Consider the following 21,790-nt stretch of genomic DNA (forward strand, 5'->3'; position numbering starts at 1 on the left):
CAGTAGACGTTGTTTATAGCAACTTTAGAGAGGCCTTCAGCAAGGTCCCATCCGGCAATCTGATCTGGAAGGTTAGGGTGCATGGAATTCAGGGGCAATTAGTAAGGGTGATTCAGGATTGGCTCAATGATAAGAAGCAGAGCGCGATGGTTGAAAGTTGATTCTAACAGTTCCATTCTCTGCTTTTTCCACATGACAGTAGAAAATATTAGTTTGTAAAATCTCTTTTCCAATTTGATTCTGTTTCTACATGAATGAGTTTGACATCCTGATCACTTCCCGCATGAGTAAGAATTTTCTCATGTTGCCTTTTTATTTTTTGCTGAGGTTAAACTTGTGTCTCTTGTCCTTTGTCTTTGAACTGCTTACTAATAGAAGCAGCTTCCCTCTATTTTGTTCATTCGTTTTGTGCCGTGCTGTATGACCTGGGTGATCATGGTCCTATGACCATGATTGTTCTTGGCAATTTTTTCTACAGGAATGGTTTGCAATTGCCTTCTTCTGGGTAGTGTATTTACAAGACAAGTGACCAGAACCATTATCAATACTCTTCAGAGACTGTATAACCAGGACGTGATATGCGCCAGATGCTCACACGACCTGCTCCCATGATGTCACGTGACCCTGATCCGGGGGTTTAAACAGGTTCTACACCTTGACCAAGGGTTACCAGAAGGCTAGAAGAGGGAAGAAATGCCTTCTACCTTCTTTGGTGGACACGTATCTTCACCCTGCCACCCTTCCCTCTACTTACTCTCCTAAAACACTTCGTGGCCTTGTATATCTCTATCAAAATTGAATTAGTTATGTGATCTGTATATCTCTCATGTCATGGGATCCTACTGTATACACATGTGGTCTTACATCAACAGTATAGGGTGGGTGGGAGAAGGGTGGTGGAAACAGGGACAGAGGATTTCAAAGATGAGATATTCAAGGGAAATATCTAAATTAACAGAGAAACAAGGCCAAATCCAGTGGTTTCTTGAATGCACCATTTAGGATGTTGAGTATGTTGAATGTATTTAGTTATTTATTTATTTGCCTGTTTATCTATCTATATATCTATCTATGTATTTATTTATTAGGACACAGCATGGAATAGGCCCTCTGGTCTTTCCAGCCGTGCCGCCCAACAATCTTCTGATTTAGTCCTAGCCTAATCAATCGACAATTTACAAAGACCAATTAATCTACCAACTGATATATCTTTGGACAACGAAAGAAAACCCAAACCCCCAAAGAAGGTCACACAGTCACTGTAAAAACACCTTACAGGGAGCGGCACGGATTGAACCTAGGTTGCTGGTACTATAAAGCATTGTGCTAAACACTACGCTATTGTACAAGTTGGTGCCAATCATTAAGCACCCATTTTTATGCTAATTCTGCCTTAAATCGTTTTAACCTTCCAACATTCAGATCACCTCCCCCAATCCTATCCCCATTTCTCCCACTTACCAACATGCAGGAGACCATTCATTGTAGCCAATTAACTTTACAACTCACATGCTTTTGGAAAGTGGAGGAAACCAGAGCATTAGGAGAAAACACACGCAGTCACATGGAGAACTTTCAAACTCCACACTGACAGCACTGGAGTTGTGGACCGAACTCAGTGTTGCTGGAGCAGTGAGACAACAACTCTACGAGCTGTACCACTGCAATCCTCCCCGTTCTGCACTTAGCTATTGCCCAAGGGGTACTTGAATCATACTGCTTCTCCAGAACAAATGCAAAGGAAAATAGCCCTCAATTATGAATGGTTTTTGACTCCAGACCTCCATTGTCTTTATAATGATTATCAAAATAATTTCAATTCAAAAATCTAAAGGAAAACCTATTCACTCAGGATACTTTCATCGGACATAATTAACTTTAATTCCTTCAAACACCATGGCAATTTTTGAGGAGTGGCTTTCGTTTTTCTCTGCTTCCTGTCACACACAATTACTATAAATTTAGTTCCTTCCCACCTAGTCAGAACAACTTTTCCAAAACAAAGAACTCCTCAGGGATACTCAATTCCTGACGCAGGGTCTGGATTCAAGTTATTGAACATCCCACTGCCTCTACAGAAGCTGCCTGACCCATTGCGTTCCATCAGCAGTTGGTTTTATTGCTCCAGATTGCAGTATCTGCAGTCTCTTGTGCTTGTGCAGAAACTATTATTTATTCATTTATTTATTTATATCTAGTTTTATTTAGAGATACAGTGAGGAACAGGCCCTTTCAGCTCAGTGAGACACACCACCCAGCAACTCACCTACTTAACACTAGCCTAACCTCAAGGCAATTTACAGTGACCAATTAACCTACTAACTGGTACATCATTTGGTGTGGAAAGAAACCAAAGCATCCTGAGGAAATCCACACAGTTCATAGGGAGAACATTTAAACTCTATAAGTGGTGTCAGAATTGAACTGCAAACTCTGATCCTCTGACCCATGCACACAAAATATTTATTTTTATTTAGAGGTACAGCACCGTAACAGGCACTTCCTGGCCGATGAGCCTGTTGATCTTCTAATCTAAAGGGATAATTGAAAATAAAATCTAATGACTAGCATGTTCCAAAATCCAGGAGTTTATGCTGAGGGAGACACTGAATCATACAACAGCCCACAACAAATGTTCTGTGGGGACAGCCTGTATATTTTTTAACTACAAAACATAAATCTAATTAAAAGGAAAACATGAGAGGCGAGAATGCGAGTCTAACTTCCGATTTTACTTTAGCGAGGCGTGCATTTATCATATGATAGCATCATGACACATGCAATTCACTTATTTTTACATATAATCCATAACGAATTATATAAACAACAAATAATGCTTAATCAAACAATATATTTACAAGATTACTCAAATATTCCTGAAATATTAAATACATAACACAGACCACTGTTTATATTCCTGCTGCTACTGGACACTGAAGGGCTGGTCCTTGTTTAACAGCTTTTTTAAGTCTTCATGGATGCAACTGATTAAGGAGGAAACCTGAGATGTGAGGCACAGTAGTGTCATGGCTAGCTCCTTGCCTCACAGAAGCAGTAGTGAGATTGATGTTTGATTCCCACAGCTCTCTGTAAGGAGTTTGTACATTCTCCCCATGATGGCATAGATTTCCTCTGGGTGCTCTTCTTTCCTCCCACATTCCAAAAGACGTATGGTTTGGGTGAGTGAGTGTAAGCATGCTAAATTGGCACCAAAGCATGGCGAGTCTTGTGGGCTACCCCACACAATCCTCGCTGATTTGGCTTGATGCAAACAACGTACTTCATTCTATGTTTCGATGTACATGTGACAAATAAAGCTAAATTTTATCACTACCTTTACTCTTTGGTATTGATGCATTGTAACAGAAAGCACTGATTGCAATTAATGTAGAGGAAGTAATTTTCTAATTGTATTCCTGTATGAATTATGAGTAACACATATTTAAAACAATGTAGATCACCAAGTTACACACATCAAAGTTGCTGGTGAACACAGCAGGCCAGGCAACATCTCTAGGAAGAGGTACAGTCGACGTTTCAGGCCGAGACCCTTCGTCAGGACTAACTGGGTTCAACTTTTTAATTAATCCTCATCTTCTTATTCCAGTTTCTTCCCCTTTCATTTCCAGTCCTGATGCAGAGTCCCGGACTGAACCATCGACTGTTTATTCCTCCCCCCTCCCACCCCCATAGATGCAGCCTAACCTGCTGAGTTCTTCCAACGCTTTGTTTGTGTTGCTGCAATTCAATGATTTATAATCACCGAGTACTTTCCATAATGAAAGCTTACAGTCTGCAACCTCAGGACCTTTGTTACAATTAACAGTCCACTGCAGTACCATAGTCATTGAAAAGATGCACCTAATTAGTGCACACTAGCAGTCAAACACAATAATGAGATCATCTGCTCTGGTATTGATAGTTGCAGGGTCAATACTGGCCAGGGTAACTGGAGATAAAATCCTCTGGTCTTCTTTGTAATAATACTAGAGGACCTCCTAGTGAGAAAGCAGATGGGACTCTGGTGTCATTGTCCCATTTAAAAGATGGCAGCTCCAACAATGCACCACCCTCCGTAAGTATTACTTTTGAAAGCAAACTGGCATTTTGGTGCTCAAATGAGAATTAACCCCACAACTGTCTAATTCAGGGGCAAGAGTGAGAGCAATTGAGTTATAACTAGCTCATGTTCATAACTTCGATGAGCTAACAAAGATATCATCAGAATTCCCTCAGGCAGAGTGGCCTGCTATTGTTGTTGATACAGAAGTAGTGTCACACTGTGGGGTTTGGTGATGGTCATGTGCCCTTATGAAGGTGTGGACTTTAAAAATCAGACAGCAGGCTGCAATATCGCATTCAGTGTAAGGTGTTTATGATGTGGCAGAGGTGAAAAAACCTTTGGAAATGTTCAGAAATATCTATAGTGCAAAAAAATGGCAAAAATCACCTTTTCTCACGTCACCTCACCTAATCTCACCTCCCCTCCCCTCACTTCACCTCACCTCTCCTCACCTCCTTACCTCACCTAATCTCACCTCACCTCTTCTCATCTCATCTCAACAAACAGAACACGTCAAAGAATGTCACTGTCCTGGAGCGTGCAAGCGCAAACAAAAGTGTCCATGCTGTGCATTAACCTAGCGTGTGCACCCGATAAGCATAATGTCAACACTGCCAGACAGAGATAATGAGAATTACAGGGTTACTGGGGGGTGGGGGGAGGGGGAGGAAAAAAATTACTTGCGGCAGACCTGCTCTGGTGTGACTTGTGGGGTGAATCTTTACCCTATCTTAAACCCAAGGGTCAAGCTCGAATTCAAGTTTAATTGACATTCAACCATCTATATGAATACAGCCAAAGGAAACAGCATTTCTCTGGTGCCAAGGTACAAGACGCAGTACCAACAATCACACATAGCATACAGCATGAATATTTATGATCGCAGATAAACATACAGTTAAAAAATATATTTAAAAAATAATATGGTTGAAGTCCCTGAGTGTCATGGCCTGTAGACTGTTGATGCGTTGATGGTCCTGAGATGATTGTACTATGCCCATGGTCACTGGAATTACAATCAACGAATGTAACAATGCTTGATAACTCAGTGATATGGATAACTATCTATTCTCTGGGAACCCTAACTTGCTTGTTCATATATTTTGGACAGCGTCCCTTAAATTGGCTGATACTTTTTGGCAGTAGCAGGAATAATGGTTAAGTTAAAGTGGAGCTGATAATTTGCTCTGTAATTTGCATTTGCAGCTGTCCCTTTAAAGATAAGAAGGCTGCATCACTATCAAAATAAATGCAAGCTAGTAATTGGGTCAGGCATACACTGTTTAATTTTCCACTCTGAAACTGAACCTGAGGTGATTTAAAATGTTTACCACAGTTATTCCATCGCTCCTAGTACCTCAAAGTTTTCTAACAGCAGAATATCAAAATTTTATTGTTAACCCACTTTCAGTTTATATAAACACAAGAAATTTTGCAGACACTGGAGATCTAAAGCAACACACACAAAATCTGGAGGAACTCCGCAGGTTAGGCAGCATCTCTGGGAAATGAATAAACAGTCGATGTTTCAGGCCTAGACCCTTCTTCAGCTTTTAATAGTTGATTTTGTAGTCTGTAAAAGACCTGCGTGAAGGAGACAAGAAGGGAAATATTTTGAAAAGATCTGCATTGGATTGCTTTGTTTCCTTCTTCCTGTGGTTTGACCTACTGTCTCATTATTCATTGTGCAGATTTCTGGACCTTCATTAGTTTACTTGGTTGTTGAAGGTAAAAGGTTACCAGCACTCAAACATGCTAATACCGTTGGGCAGGAAGTACCAGAACGTCAGGACCTGCACCACCATGTTCAGCAACAATTATTACCCTACAACCATCAGGCTCCCGAACCTACGTGGATAATTTCACTCACTTCAACACTGAACTGATTCCATAACCTATGAACTCACTTTCAAAGACTCCACAACTTATGTTCCTAGTATTATTTATCAACATATTTTTATGATTTCTCTTCCTTTGTACATTGGTTGTTTGCCATTTTGGGTTTATGTATATTTTCTTTCATGAATTCCATTGTATTTCTTTATTTTCCTGTAAATGCTTGCAGGAAAATTAATCTCAAGGTAGTATATGATGACATGTTCATACTTTGGGGGTGCTTGGAGTGTCCAGGAATGGGTAGCACTTCTGGTGAAGGAGGTTGTCCTGTCCATTCCGGTGCAGATCACTGACCTTTGTTCTCCAATGGACACTCAGTTCTCACCTGTGGCTCTTAGTAGCAACACTTCCTCAGAACACCGCTTTGACAAGTGGCCTAAACCAGGAGAGGGTAGCTGAAGGCCTTATGCCTAGGTGTGATAGGAACATGTGAAGTCAGCTCTGGAGGGATGGGCAGATAGAATCTACAGTGAGATCCAACGGCCAGAAAGGTGGTACTGAAATGCCCTGTGAAGAGCGAAGGGCATGACAAGGCACAGAAAACATTATTGTTATCAGCTGCAACCACGGAAGACCTTTTTTTGTGGACACGTGTTTGTACCACTGAACCTGGACTTTTGAGGTTGACAGAGTGGAACTGCCCAGTGGAATGGCATTTCCACTTTAAAAACTCTCCTGCATAGGATTCCTGTCAACATTGGACATGACAGACAACCACCACCATACATATTTCGATAATCAACTTACCTTGAACATTGAACTTTAAAGTAATTGACTGATTGAGAGTTATAATCCAATATACAACAAATATTGGGTTTTGCATTACTAAATTAAGTATATAGTTCCTTCAGATATATAAAGTGTAAAAGAGAGGCGAGAGTGGATATCAGACGGCTGGAAAATAATGCTGGAGAGGTAGTAATTAGGGACAAGGAAATGGTGGACAAACTGAATAAAATTTTGCATCAGTCTTCACTGTGGGTGACACTAGCAGTATGGTTTAAGTTCCAGGTGTCAGGGGTTGTGAAATGTGTGAAGTTACCATTACTAGAGAGAAGGTTTTTGGGAAACTGAAAGGTCTGAAGGTAGATAAGCCACTTGGACCAGATGGTGTACACTCCAGGGTTCTGAAAGAGGTGGGTAAAGAGGTTGTGGAGGCATTATTAATGATCTTTTAAGAGTCACTAGGTTCTGAAATGGTTCTGGAACACTAGAAAATGCAAATGTCACTTCACTCATCAAGAAGGGAGAGAGGCAGAAGAAAGCAAACTATAGGCCAGTTAGTCTGACCTCAGTGGCTGAGAAGATGTTGGAGCTGATTGTCAAGGAGGAGTTCTCAGAGAACTTAGAGGTACATGATAAAATAGGCCATGGTCAGTAAGCTTTCCTCAAAGGAAAATCTTGCCTGACCAATCTGTTTGAATTCTTTGAAGAAATAACAAGCAGGATAGACAAAAGTGAATCAGTTGATGTTGTGTACATGAATTTTCAGAAGGTCTTTGACAAAGTGCCACACATGAGGCTGCTGAACAAGCTATGAGCCCATGGTATTATATTAAAGATTCTAGCACGGATAAAGCAATGGCTGATTGGCAGGAGGCAAAGAGCGGGAATGAAGGAGGCCTTTTCTGGTTGGCTGCCAGTGACTAGTGGTGTTCCACAGGGGTCTTTGTTGGGACGGATTCTTTTTACGTAATATGTCAAAGATCTGGATGATTGACAGCACCTCCTGGTGGGGCAGTTGGGCAGAGGAGCAACTGTTGGCGCGTGACCAAATGGTTAAGGGGTTCACCTAGTTACTTGAAGGTCGCTAGTTCGAGCCTTGGCTAAGGCAGCGTGTGTGTCCTTGAGCAAGGCACTTAACCACACATTGCTCTGTGATGACACTGGTGGCAAGCTGTATGGGTCCTAATGCCCTTCCCTTGGACAACATTGGTGGCATGGAGAGGGGAGACTTTCAGCATGGGCAACTGCTGGTCTTTCATACAACCTTGCCCAGACCTGCACCCTGGAAACTTTCCAAGGCGCAAATCCATGGTCTCTTGAGACTAACGGATGATAGAATTGATAGCTTTGTTGCAAGGTTTGCAGACAATGTGAGGATAGGTGCAAGGGCAGATAGTTTTGAGGAAGTAGAGAGGCTACAGAAGGATTTAGACAGATTAAGAAAATGACCAAAGAAATGGCAGATGAAATACAGGGTCAGGAAGTGTATGGCCATGCACATTTTTTTTTAGAAGAAATGACAGGGCTGACTGTATTCTAAATGGAGAGAAAATACAAAAAACTAAGGTGCAAAGGACTTGGGTGTCGAAAAGGGATCTAGTGCTTTCCTGGTGTATGTGAAAAATAAAGTTTTCTCTGGCTTCCAGCTGGGTACAGGTATTGATTATAACCGACTTTTCAATGATAAAGTCTGCCACCTTCACCAGGGATGATGTGTGGGCATGTCTAGTCCTGCGGTTTTTACACCCCCATGGTCCATCCCTCCTGACTGGTTAGTTCTAATTGAATCAGGTTTCTGCTTTCCCATCTTGTTTACAATCGAATTCCAGTTCTTACTTAGAGTGAGACCTTTGTCTTTGTTAAAATACCTTTCCTCCAGTTTTATTTCAATGGCTTCCTTTACCAGGCAGTCCCAAAAGCCATTGGCATGGCACAATAATTTTGTGCCATTTTAGTCAACCCTACAGCCATTACGAATGCGGTGTTCTACTACCACCAATTTTTCAGAGTAACCAAAATGAATACAACTCTTGTGCTCCTTGATGTGGTTTTACACCGTGCATCCCGTCCAGCCGATATGCACAGCTCCGCATTCACAGGGAATCCTATAAAAGCCAGCCTTCCTGAGTCCTAGCTCATCTTTGACCCATATGGGCTGTGATTTAAGCTTCCTTAAGGGTTTGCAGATGTTATTAATCGGGTATTTCTTCAGGATCCTGGTGATCCTTGCAGAAATCATGGAAATATAGGGAAGGCAGGCAGTAGTGATAGGTTCCTCCTTGTTGTTAGGTTTCATGGTTTTCCCATCGCCTGCAAGGTAAGGAAAATCAACTAGGCCCTTAAAAGTAGTTTAACAAAGACAGAGGTCTCACTCTAAGTAAGAACTGGAATTCGATTGTGAAGAATGTGGGAGAGCAGAAAGGTGATTGTATGTGGACTAATCAATCCACAGGAGGGACTGTCTATGGGGGTATAAACTCCACCTGACTAGACATGCCTAGCCATTGTCCCTGATGTAGATGGCAGAGCTTGTCATCGAAACATTGGTTACAATCGATACCTGTACCTGGTTGGAAGCCAACAAGAGTTAATTTGGACTTAGGAGTCCTTGTGCAGGATTCCCTGAAGGTTAGCACGCAGGGTGAGTCTGTGGTGAGGAAGGCAAATGCAGTGTTAGCAATCTTTTCAAGAGGACTAGAATATAAATGCAAGGATGTAATGTTGAGACTTTATAAAGCACTGTTGAGGCCTCACTTGGAATATTGTGAGCTGTTTTGGGCCTCTATCTTAGAAAGGATGTGCTAAAACTGGAGAGAGTTCAAAGGAGGTTCATGAAAATGATTCCAGGATTAAATGTCTTGACATATGAAGAACGTTTGATGGTTCTGGGTCTTTATTCATTAGAATTCAGAAGAATGAGGGGTGACCTCATTGAAACCTATTGAATGGTGAACGGCCTTGATGTAATGGATGTGGAGTGAACGTTTCCTACGGTGGGAGAGTCTAAGACCAGAGGACACAGCCTCAGAATAAAGGGGCATGCTTTTAGAATAGAGATGAGGAGGAATTTCTTTAGCCAGAAAGTGGTGAATCTATGGAATTCATTGCCATAGGCAACTGTGGAGGCCAAGTCTGTATGTCTATTTATGGCAGAGGTTGATAGATTCTTGATTGGTCAGGGCATTAAGAGATATGGGGAAAAAGCAAGAGATTGGGACTGAGAGGAAAATTTGATCAGCCATGATGAAATGGTGGAGCAGACTCAATGGACCAAATGGCCTGATGCTGCTCCTGTATTTTATGGTCTTACGGTCTTATAAAAATGAGAGTTATCACCAGCACAGGAAATCTGAAGCACTTACATATAATACATTGCTCTGCAAACCAAACATCTTGGTTAAGGCAGTTTTGATAGGTAGAGAGAGATAAAGACCTAATCCAGGCAAATGGGATTAGTCTGCATAGGTATCATGATTGGCATGGACAATGTGGGCATAAAGGGCATGTTACTATACCATGATTCTTTGATTCTATCTTTGAAACACTGTTGTTGTTGCCATCATACACCTTGCAAGTTCCAATTTACAGTTAATAGTAACTTTTATTGAGGAATGAGTTTCAGATCACAAATGTGCTATCATACACCCCGCCAACATGATACAGTATATTGTACAGCCAGATAATATTAACTGTATGGATACAAGCAGCACCCTGATGCTAGGTTTCAACCTGAAACATCAATAATTGTTTCTCCTCCACAGATGTTGTTCAACCTGCTGGGATTCTTCACCGATTTCTCTGTTGCTCCAAACCATAGCCTCTACAGTATCTTGTGTTCTCTGTCTCTGTTTAGGAGTAAAATACTAAAATGCCCCATTGATCTTGAATTATTCTGATGAGTTGATTGGATTAGAACATAGACCATTACAGAACAGTCTAGGCCCCTTGGACTACAACGTTCCACCGAACTTTTAAACTACTTTAAAATCAATCTAACCCTTCCCTCCAGATGATCCACTAATTTTTCTGTCATCCACGTTCCTATCTAAGAGCTTCTTAAATCCTCCTAATGTATCTGCCTCAACCACCACCCTGGGTGGCCATCCACTACTCTCTGTGTAACATCCCCTCTATACTTTCCTCCATTCACTTTAAAATTATGCCCCCTGAAGGGTCTCGGCCTGAAACGTCAACTGTACCTCTTCCTAGAGATGCTGCCTGGCCTGCTGCACTCACCAGCAACTTTGGTGTGTGTTGCCCGCTGTTGTGAGCCTTTTCCACCCTGGAGTTCAATAAATTATAAATAACTGAACAATAATTTATAAGTAACTGAATTTAAGGATAAAACAGCTTGGAATAATTTTGTTTTTGGAATGGTTTCTAGATTTAAGCATGGGCCAAATCGAAAAAGTCAGGGTTCAGGAGCTGGGGGCAAGGGATGGGCATCTTCAGTTCACTGCTCTGTGAAGTTTACTCCTCTCTGGACTACATTTCAACTTGCTGCTCCGCCAGGTGTACTTGTCTCTGCACTAAACTGAGGCAGTGTCCTGCAACTAACGGGCTTCTGAATTGGGTGTGAACACACTTTCGTGAACTTCAGTTCTGAAATCAATTTGCTTACTTCTGTTGTTTATACGATTTATTTTTTTCTCTCTGTGTTCAATGGTTTTCCTTCTTTTTCAAAGGTCTTCCTTCTTTTTTAATGGATTCTATTGGGTTCCTTTGATTTGTGGCTGTCTGTAAGGAAACGAATCTCAAGGTTGTATAAAGTATACATACTTCGATAATAAAATGTACTTTGAAATTCGAACCCCACAGTTGCATCTCTAGATCATAAGCATAACATTAGTTGTCCATCCTGAGTGATAAGTAAAGGCTGATATCCATGGCATATTTTGTTTATCTTGCCAACATCGCACATCTCTGTGGGCAGTTGGTCTCTATATCCCTACAAACTTGTTAAACCATGGGGTATAGGTATGGTTGCATTAACAATTTGGAATTGTGCACATGTTTCAGACAACAAAGTATATTTAAGCGAATCCACTGTTGCAATATAAGCAGCAAGTTGGCCTCATTCCACATTCAAGCTCCTGCAAAAGAGATATAGCAGAATGAGCAAATAGTTCAGTTTAATGATGTTGGAGGAGGAATAAATGCGATCTCAGACGTTCAGAGAAAGAGTCTGAGAAATAGGAGTATGAATGGGTTACTCTCTTGAACCTATTTTGCATTTCAACAAGATCATGGTGATCACTTTTGGCTACAGTCCCACTCAACTAGGGTGGTGGGGTGGAGATACGTCACGTCTCCATCACAGGAGGTGTACGGCACTCATTTCCTCCGCAAGTCTGCAGGTCACCCTTTGGCAATGTGTAACACTTGCTTAGCCTCCCCATCAGGGTCACATGATACCATGGGAACAGATGGTGGATGGCCATATGAACGGTTGGTGTATATCAGAAGTCCCAGTTATGGGACCATTGATGCCAGGCAGACAATCTCTGAAGAGTATTGATAATGGCTGGAGTCACCATTCCCAATCCCATTTTCCAGTCTTTGGCCCTTAATCATCTAAATCTTTCTTGACTCTACCCTATCGTGGTCAGGTGACCTATGTGCAGAGAGAAATAGAGCTAATGTTTCACCTTGACTTGCTGAATATATATTTTATTTATTTTCTCCTATAAATATTTGCTTTATTATTTATTTTAATTATCTATTTATATGCAGCATGGAACAGGCCCTTCTGATCCTTTGAGCTGCTCTACCCTGCAATCTCCTGATTTAACCCTAGCCTCATAGCTAAATTGGACAGTGAACCTACCAACCAGTTTATCTTTGGACTGAGGGAGGAAACCGAAGGCCCTGGAGGAAACTCATGCAGCCATGGGGAGAACGTACAAACTTCTTACAGGCAGCAGGGGCTTCTGGACTTAGAACATAGAACATTACAGCATAGTACAAGCCACTCAGTTCACTATATCTCGCTGACCTTAAACCTATTCTAAGATCAATCTAACCCTTCCTGCCTACATGGCCCTCAATTTTTCTTTCATCCTTGTTCTTACCCAGGAGTTTCTTAAATGCCCCTGATATAACTGCTTCTACCACCACAGCTGGTGGCAGGTTCCATGCACCCACCACTCTCTCGTCATGCAACATGCAAATTACTTGGCATATGATGACAGATATGCTAAAAGCTTTAAAGGGTATTCCAGGGAGCATTATAAATGTATAATTTTAATGATATATTTGCTATAATGTAATTTCTTTCATGTAATCAGTTAGGGCTGTTTCATTTCACCATGGACAATGATAGATTCATTGTCAAGAATCAATAATGTCTAATGTACACAAGTATTAAGGAGAATAAATTAATTGTTACTCCAGCTTCAATGCTGCATGAAAAAGAACAAAATAATAAAATAAGCACAATAAAAATAAATACATAGGATAGCTTATATTCATAGATTGATTTTATGTCCATAAAGTGACACTGGGCACAGGAGGTGCCTGACATGTAAGGTGACTGACAGGAAGTGATAAAGTAGTGATGGTTGGGGGTGTGGAGGGGTGGGATAGTGGGTGGAGGTGTTGACCAGCCTTACTGCTTGGGGAAAGTAAATGTTTTTGAGTCTGGTGGTCCTGGTGTGGATGCTACGTAGCCTCCTCCCTGATAGGAGTGGGAGGTTGGGTGAGATCCTTCATGATGTTACTGACCCTTTTCCAGCAACTCTCTGTGCTGTATGTCCATGTTAAGGTACTATTTAATGCAGCTGAATGAAAAATAAAAGGATGTGTAAGGGAGAATAAATTGCTTGGGTAGAGGAAAGTAAGGAAAGAAGAAATTAGATTAATGAGATTGCTTCTGGATCCTGGTATAAACCTAATGGACTTCCTGTGTCGTTATAAAATGAATAAATAGGATCAAATCTTCCCTTTGTTATGATGCACTTCTGCATAAAAGCATTGTGTAGAATGCTTTTCTGACCTGTTGGGTGAGCTGTTTCTGTAGTGTAGTGGTTATCAGGTTCACTTTGTGTGCATAACGTCCACAGTTCAATCCTGAGCAGGAACATTTTTGGGACAGCATGGTAGAGTACAATGATTTACAGCACTGTTGTAAGATAGGAGTTCAAATCCTGCCACTGCCTGTAAGGAGTTTGTACATTCTTGCCATAACTGTATGGGTTTCTTCCAGCGCACTGATATTCTCCCACATTCCTAAGATGTATGGTTAGGGTTAGTGAGTAAAATATTTATTATAAAGAGCAGTAAACAGTAAAAAACAAAATCAAATCATTTGATGTGATCACTTTTTGCCTTTAAAGCTGCATCTGTTCTCTCTGTCATGGTCCAGTCCGTGAAGCCTGCATTCCGGTTCACAGTCCGGTCTGTGGACTCAGGACTCCGGGTCTTCCAGCTGTCCATTGTTTTGGTTGAGTTAATCATAGGCACCTGATTCCTATCTTGAGCTTGGAATATAAGTGGTCTTGGGGTCAAGTGTGGGCTGCTGGTTTGTCTTGTCAAGATCCCCTGGGAGTAACCTGCCATCTTTAGGCTGTGTTGGAGAACCATCACTTCATGGAGCCTTGCTGTCAGTAGTTGGAGCTGTCTTTGTGGTATGGATTTGGCTGTTTCCTGGGCTAGCTGAGTGGCTGCCAGCCACTCTGAGCTAGGGAGGGATCCAAACATGAGGAAATCTGCAGATACTGGAATTTCAAGCAACACACATAAGAGTTGCTGGTGAATGCAGCAGGCCAGGCAGCATCTCTAGGAAGAGGTACAGTTGATGTTTTGGGCTGAGACCCTTTGTCAGGACTAACTGAAAGGAAAGCTAGTAAGAGATTTGAAAGGGGGAGGGGGAGATCTGAAATGATAGGAGAAGACAGGAGGGGGAGGGATTGAGTCAAGAGCTGGACAGTTGATTGGCAAAAGGGATATGAGAGGATCATGGGACAGGAGGCCTAGGGAGAAAGAAAAGGGGGAGGGGGGAAAACCAGAGGATGGGCAAGGGGTATAGTGAGGGGGACGGAGGAAGAAAAAGGAGGGAGAGAAAAAGAATGTGTGTATATAAATAAATAACGGATGGGACACGAGGGGGAGTTTTGAGTTTCAGAGCGGAAGTTTGAGAAGTCAATGTTCAAGCCATCAGGTTGGAGGCTACCCAGATGGAACATAAGGTGTTGTTCCTCCAGCCTGAGTGTGGCTTCATCTTTACAGCAGAGGAGGCCGTGGATAGACATATCAGAATGGGAGTGGGACGTGGAATTAAAATGTGTGGCCACTGGAAGATCCTGCTTTCTCTGGCAGACAGAGCGTCGGTGTTCAGCGAAATGATCTCCCAGTCTGCGTTGGGTCTCGCCAATATATAGAAGGCCACATTGGGAGCACTGGACGCAGTATATCACCCCTGCTGACTCACAGGTGAAGTGTCGCCTCACCTGGAAGGACTGTCTGGGGCCCTGAATGGTAGTGAGGGAGGAAGTGTAAGGGCATGTGTAGCACTTGTTCCCCTTACAAGGATAAGTGCCAGGAGGGAGATCGGGGGGGGGGAGGGATGGGGGGTTGCGAATGGACAAGGGAGTCACGTAGGGAGCGATCCCTGTGGAAAGCAGAGAGTGGGGGGGAGGGAAAGATGTGCTTAGTGGTGGGATCCCGTTGGAGGTGGCGGAAGTTACGGAGAATTATATGTTGGACCTGGAGGCTGGTGGGGTGGTAGGTGAGGACAAGTGGAACCCTATTCCTAGTGGGGTGGCGGGAGGATGGAGTGAGAGCAGATATGCGTGAAATGGGGGAGATGCGTTTGAGAGCAGAGTTGATAGTGGAGGAAGGGAAGCCCCTTTCTTTAAAAAAGGAAGACATCTCCTTCATCCTGGAATGAAAAGCCTCATCCTGAGAGCAGATGCAGTGGAGACGGAGGAATTGCAAGAAGGGGATGGCATTTTTGGAAGAGACAGGGTGAGAGGAGTAGTAGTCCAGATAGCTGTGCGAGCCAGTAGGCTTATAGTAGACATCAGTAGATAAGCTGTCTCCAGAGATAGAGACAGAAAGATCTAGAAAGGGGAGGGAGGTGTTGGAAATGGACCAGGTAAACTTGAGGGCAGGGTGAAAGTTGAAGGGAAAGTTAATGAAGTCAACGAGCTCAGCATGTGTGCAGGAAGCAGCGCCAATGCAGTCATCGATGTAATGAAGGAAAAGTGGGGGACAGATACCAGAATAGGTTTGGAACATAGATTGTTCCACAAAGCCAACAAAAAGGCAGGCATAGCTAGGACCCGTACGGGTGCCCATGGCTACACCTTTAGTTTGAAGGAAGTGGGAGGCTCTTTCTGTAGCCAGCTGAGGTTGCTGGCCAAACTGCAGCTCGGAGCAACCCCGATGCAGAGATGGAACTGTCTGTCGTTCTTTGGTGTTTGTCTCTTTTTGTCCTCGCCTCTGTGGGGGTAAGTCAGGCCGTCCTGCTTTTGTCCTGTGGGGGGATCTGTCTTGTCCTCGCCTCTGTGGGGTAAGACAGGCTGTTCTGCAGTTGCCCTGTGGGGGGAACCTGTCTTGTCCTTGCCTCTGTGGGGTAAGTCAGGCCGTTCTGCAGTTGCCCTGTGGGGGGAACCTGTCTTGTCTTGGCCTCTGTTGGGTAGGTCTGGCTGTTCTGCCGTTACCCAACAGATGGGCCTGTCCCACCTTGGTGTGGAGATAAAGTTGAGTGCCAGCTTGTCTAAGGATAAGTCCTGGCTCTGTCTATGTACTGTTCAGTCTCATATTAGTGTCGTGTTAAAGATGAGTCCCAGCTTTTCGAAGGATAAGTCCCGGCTCTATGTTGATATACAGTTCCCAGTCTGTCTCTGAGCTCCAGCCTCTGAGTTATCAGCCTCCGCATTCCAAGACTCAAGACTGCAGCCTTCAGTGCCATGACCCCAGCCTGCAGCCTCCAGACCCCAGCCTGTCTCCAAGCTCAAGCTGAAGCCCAAGTCTGTGTTCTTGTCCCTGCTCCTTGTCAGTATCCTGTCACGTCCCTGCTCTAGTCAAGTACTGTTCCTTATACTTCAGTGTCTGTGTCTTGCATTTGGGTCCATTCCCAATGCACCCCCCCCTCCCATTGTGATACTCTTAGGTATGCTGTTGTGCGGTTTTATAAGAAAATCGGCTGTTAAGTTGTTCCAAGCATCTTGGAGAACTTGCCACAGTTCTTCTGCAGAAATTTGCTATTTCGCTTACATCTATCTCTCCACGTAATCCTAGACAGCCTTGATGTTGCTGAGATCAGGACTCTGTGGAGGACATACCATTTGAAACCACATAAAAATCTTGTGCCTAAGACCTTGCACAATACTGTAAATAAAACTCTTCTTGACATAGTAAAAGATGGCCAGCACTGTGACTCCGAGCATACCAGATATGCATTGGTGCCAGATGTCTGCCGGTACACAGGGAACAGGATCCTGCTGACACTGAGAGATAAAGAAGTGACCCACTGGGTTCCAGCATAATAATTGTAAATCATGTTCACAGGAAGCAGTGTGAAGTCTGATTCAGACGACAATGGAAAATTAGAAAATAACACACAATCAATCTGTGTGTGCTGCCTGCACATTTGATCTATTGCACTTCATTAGTTCAAATTTTGATTTAAAGAGGCATTGAGAAGCAACCAACATGGAGAGTAGGAGCAATACTTTTAATGATGTTACCTAACAGAACAACTTTGTTTAAAACACCACTGTGAAACTTTTGGATTCCTATACCTCAATTTGTCCCCAAGTTACAACAGAGTTCCATTTCGGTGAAATAACCACAGAGCAAACAGTTCACAAGCTGGAAGTGCAGCTGCAGACCAGGTTTGAAGGTGGTAGAAGATGCCTCTATCCTTGCAGCAGGCAAATTCACCCTATCTGCCTCCTATGCACAGGCTGTTTGTAGCGGGGCCACCGTGATAATTGAGTGGTTAGTGCCATGCTATTACCGTTTGTGGCATTCAGAGTTAAATTCTTGTGCCTTCCATAAATAGTTTGCATATTCTCCCCGTGAACCTGTGTGGCTTTCCTCCGGGTGCTCCGGTTTCCTCCCACAGAACAAAGATGTACTAGTTAGTCATTACAAACTCCCCTGTGATTAGGCTGGTGCTAAATAGGAGGTTTTCTGAGTAGTGTGGGTTGATGGGCAGGAAAAGCCTGTTCTGCACTGTATCTCTGAATAATATAAATCAGGTATTTGTAAGCTGGGGAGGCCCTGCATTCTTTTAGCCCAGCTCAGTAACATTCCAGTCGTTAAGTCAAGTCCAACTCTTCATGACCTCATGGGGTTTTCATGGCAAGATACAGAAGTAGACTGCCAGGTTTTTCTTCCACGCAGATGCTGCTGCTGCTGCCCAGGTTGGGACCCGGCTGGGTCTGAACTCAGGACTGTCTGCCTTGAAGTCCAGTGCTGATGCCACTACACCACCAGCATTAGCCATTCCATTAGCCATTCTCAATGGAAGCGTCTCCTTTTCCATTGATCTGGCATTGAATTCCTACATCTGTATAAGAATATAAAAAAACCATGCACTGTAATAAAGAATAGAAAAGTTCATGGATAGGAAAGATTTAGTGGGATAAAAGCCAAAAACAGACAAATATGATTAGCTCAGTTAGACCACAAGATGTAGGAGCAGAAGCTAGGAAAGATGTTGCCAGCAGCATTTGCAGACCCAGCTGACTTCTTCCAGTTCGTCCACAAAACAGCTTATTCTTCTTCCTCTATGTCCTCCTTTTCTTTCAAAGGTGGTTCGGGTTCTGTTGGAGTCCATGATCTATAGTTCAAACTATGGTTCTTCTCAACTGGTGGGTTTTTAGCCCAGTTGTGTAGCCCAGTGCTTCACTATCTCCAGGAGTGGAGTGGCCCGGTGGATGACCTGGTTTCTTGCCAATTTCACTGACTGAAGCATCATGGGAGACTGAAATATCTAGACAGCAGGTAGAGTTTTTGCTAATTGCCGGCTGCTGTCGGATGAAGGCCCTTGTACTTGAATGATCTCTATCTCTTTTTCTTTTGATGGACAGTGAGAGCCTGTTGGTCCTCGAGACAGAAGGCTTGGAGAAGTGATGCAGAATATTGTAACATTGGAACAGCAAGTTACTGGTCTTCACTCTTGCTACAGGAGTGACTTCACTCTCCCTCGATGGAGAGAGAGAACCTGTCTGAGATACTGAAGTGTTGCAATAGGGACTGTAGCTTTGATGGCCTCTGGATCAAGGTCTCTTTGGATGAATGGATGAAGCAAAGAGGAAAAGGGCACCTTGCAAATCAAAAACTGCTAGACAGGCTAAAGGGCACCTCCCTAAACCTTAGTAATTTGTGTAAAGGGACCTGTTAAGCCAAATTGGTCCAATCAACCTTATATAGTAACACTATGGATGAGTGAAAAGCAACCATAACAATACCGTATTCTGAACAGTTAATAAATAAAAACAATGATCCAGCAACTTACAGGAAAATGATGCTGGTTTATTTTCTCTAACAGACGATTTACTGAGAAATTAAATTAGAGTCATAGAACACTACACCACAGAAACAGACCCTTCAGCCCATCTAGTCTGTACCAAACCATTAATCTGCCTACTCCCATCGACCTGTACCCAGACCATAGCCCTCCATACCCTTCCCATCCATGTACCTATCCAAAATTTTCTTCAATGTTGAAGTCAACCACGCGTCCACCACTTGCGTTAGCAGCTCATTCCGCATTCTCACAACTCTGAGTGAAGAAGTTCCAAGTCATGTTCCCCTTAAACATTTCACCTTTCACATTTAACCCATGATCTCTTGTTCTAGCCTCACCCAGCTTCAGCGGAAAATGCCTGCTTGCATTTACCCCATCTATACCCTCAATAATTTTGTATTCCTCCATCAAATCTCCCCTCATTCTCTGCGCTGTATGGAATAAATCCTAACGTATTCAACATTTCCCTCTAACGCAGGTCCTCAAGTCCTGGCAAAATCCCTGAGACACCAGGCAAGGTTGTTCGATTCCAAACAATTGGTTTATTGATAATTGCAGAATGTCTCTCTGGTGCTCCCTCCTCTCTCCCGTCTCCCTTCTCTTTTTCACAACCATGATTCTCCCCTCCTGCCCCCTTCCCACTCTCAACTCACAATAGAGACCTGTATCAGAATCAGGTTTATCATCACTCACATATGTCATAAAATTTGTGTTATTTTGTGGCAGCAGTACAGTGCTGTACATAAAATTACTACAGTATTGAGCAAAAGTCTTAGGCACCCTAGCTAAATGTATGTGCCTAAGACTTCTACATAGTACTGTAAGTGACCAAAACCGGGCATAATACCCCAAATTAGCCCTCACCTAAATCATATACAACAACAACATAACACCCCAACTCCTGTACTCAAAACATTGATTTATGAAGGCTGATGTGACAAAAGCTTTCTTTTTAACCCCATCTACCTGTGACACCATTTTCAAGGAATTATTTCCAGGTCCCCCTGTTGCATTACACTCCTCAGTGCCCTATCACTCACTAAGTATGACCTACCCTGGCTGATTCTTCTGAAGTGCAAGGCTCACACTTGTCTGCTTTAAACATCCATCGGTAATTTTTCAGTCCATTTCACCAGGTGGTCGAGATCCTGTTGCAAACTTTGATATTCTTCCTCACTGCCCACTACACCCCGGTCTTGGTGTCATCCACAAATTGTTGATCCAGTTCACCACATTATCATCCAAATTGTTGATATACATGCCAAACAACAATGGACCCTGCAGCACATCACTAGTCACAGGCCTCCAGTCAGAAAGGCCTGTGAATAGTTGAGGCAAACAACAGGAACTCTGGGGTGTACACCATCTAGTCCAGGTGACTTATTTATCTTCAGATCTTTCAGTTTCCCAAGAACCTTCTCTCTAGTAATGGTAACTTCACACCCTGCATGATCCCTGACACTTGGAACTTCCACCATACCGCTATTGTCTCCCAGAGTGAAGACTGATGCAAAATATTTATTCAGTTTATCTGCTGTTCCATTGTCCCCCATTACTGCATCTCTAGCATCATTTTCCAATGGTTCATATCCCCTCTCATCTCTCTTTTACACTTTATGTATTTGAAAAAAAACATTTGGTATCCTCTTTAATATTATTGGCTATACATTTAGGGAATCATGCACAAGCACCTGAAATACTTTTCATACAAACTTCAGAATGAGGGGCAAACACAGGTTGTTTGATTCCTTACCAGATCCCCTATCCAATAACATCTTTCACTTCAAAGCATCTTTTCATGCATTAATCATACCCTCTTCTTTAATATCCCAAACTCTGTACTTTACACATTAAAAAAACACACATTAATCCAATTTCAAGACATTTGTGTTTGTATCAGAGTCGGGTTTAATATCATCAGCATTTGTTATCTTTGTGGCAGTTGTACAATGCAATAGTAAGAACACAAAAACGTGAATTACAGTAACTATATATAATACTGTAGTTAAATAAGTAGTGCAAAAGTAGAAAGAGAAAAAGTAGTGAGGTAGTATTCATGGGTTCAACGTCCATTCCGAAATCAATGGCAGAGGGGAAGAAACTGTTCCAGAATTGTTGAGTGTGTGCCTTCAGGCTTCTGTATCTGCTCACAACCAAGAGAAAATCTGTAGATGCTGGAAATCTGAGCAACACACACAAAATGCTGGAGGAACTCAGCAGGCTAGGCAGCATCTATGGAAAGAAGAACAGTCAACATTTCGGGGCAAGACCCTGAGGTGTTCTGTACCTCCTTCCTGATGGTAGCAATGAGAACAAGGCATGACCTGGGTGATGGGGGTTCTTTACTGATGGATGCGGCCTTTTTGGAAACATAGAAACATAGAAAACCTACAACACAATACAGGTCCTTCGGCCCACAAAATTGTGCTGAACGCGTCCCTACCTTAGACATTACTAGGCTTACCCATAGCCCTCTATTTTTCTAAACTCCACTTACCTATCCAAAAGTCTCTTAAAAGACCCTATCGTATCCACCTCCACCACCGTTGCCAGCCGCCCATTCCAAGCACTTACCACTATCTGAGTAAAAAAATTACACCTGACATCTCCTCTGTACCCGCTCC

The 21,790-nt window shown here is 42.8% G+C and overlaps 1 long non-coding RNA gene across 1 annotated transcript; it reads left to right on the plus strand.

Moving 5' to 3' along the window:
* Positions 1 to 14,210: 14,210 nt before the first annotated feature.
* On the plus strand, positions 14,211 to 19,140 carry LOC134349115 (uncharacterized). The gene is made up of 3 exons (XR_010018590.1): positions 14,211 to 14,310; positions 18,448 to 18,640; positions 18,727 to 19,140. It is a non-coding gene; the product is annotated as an uncharacterized LOC134349115 (long non-coding RNA).
* Positions 19,141 to 21,790: the final 2,650 nt, after the last annotated feature.

This window comes from Mobula hypostoma, chromosome 7 (assembly GCF_963921235.1).
Source record: "Mobula hypostoma chromosome 7, sMobHyp1.1, whole genome shotgun sequence".
NCBI lineage: Eukaryota > Metazoa > Chordata > Chondrichthyes > Myliobatiformes > Myliobatidae > Mobula > Mobula hypostoma.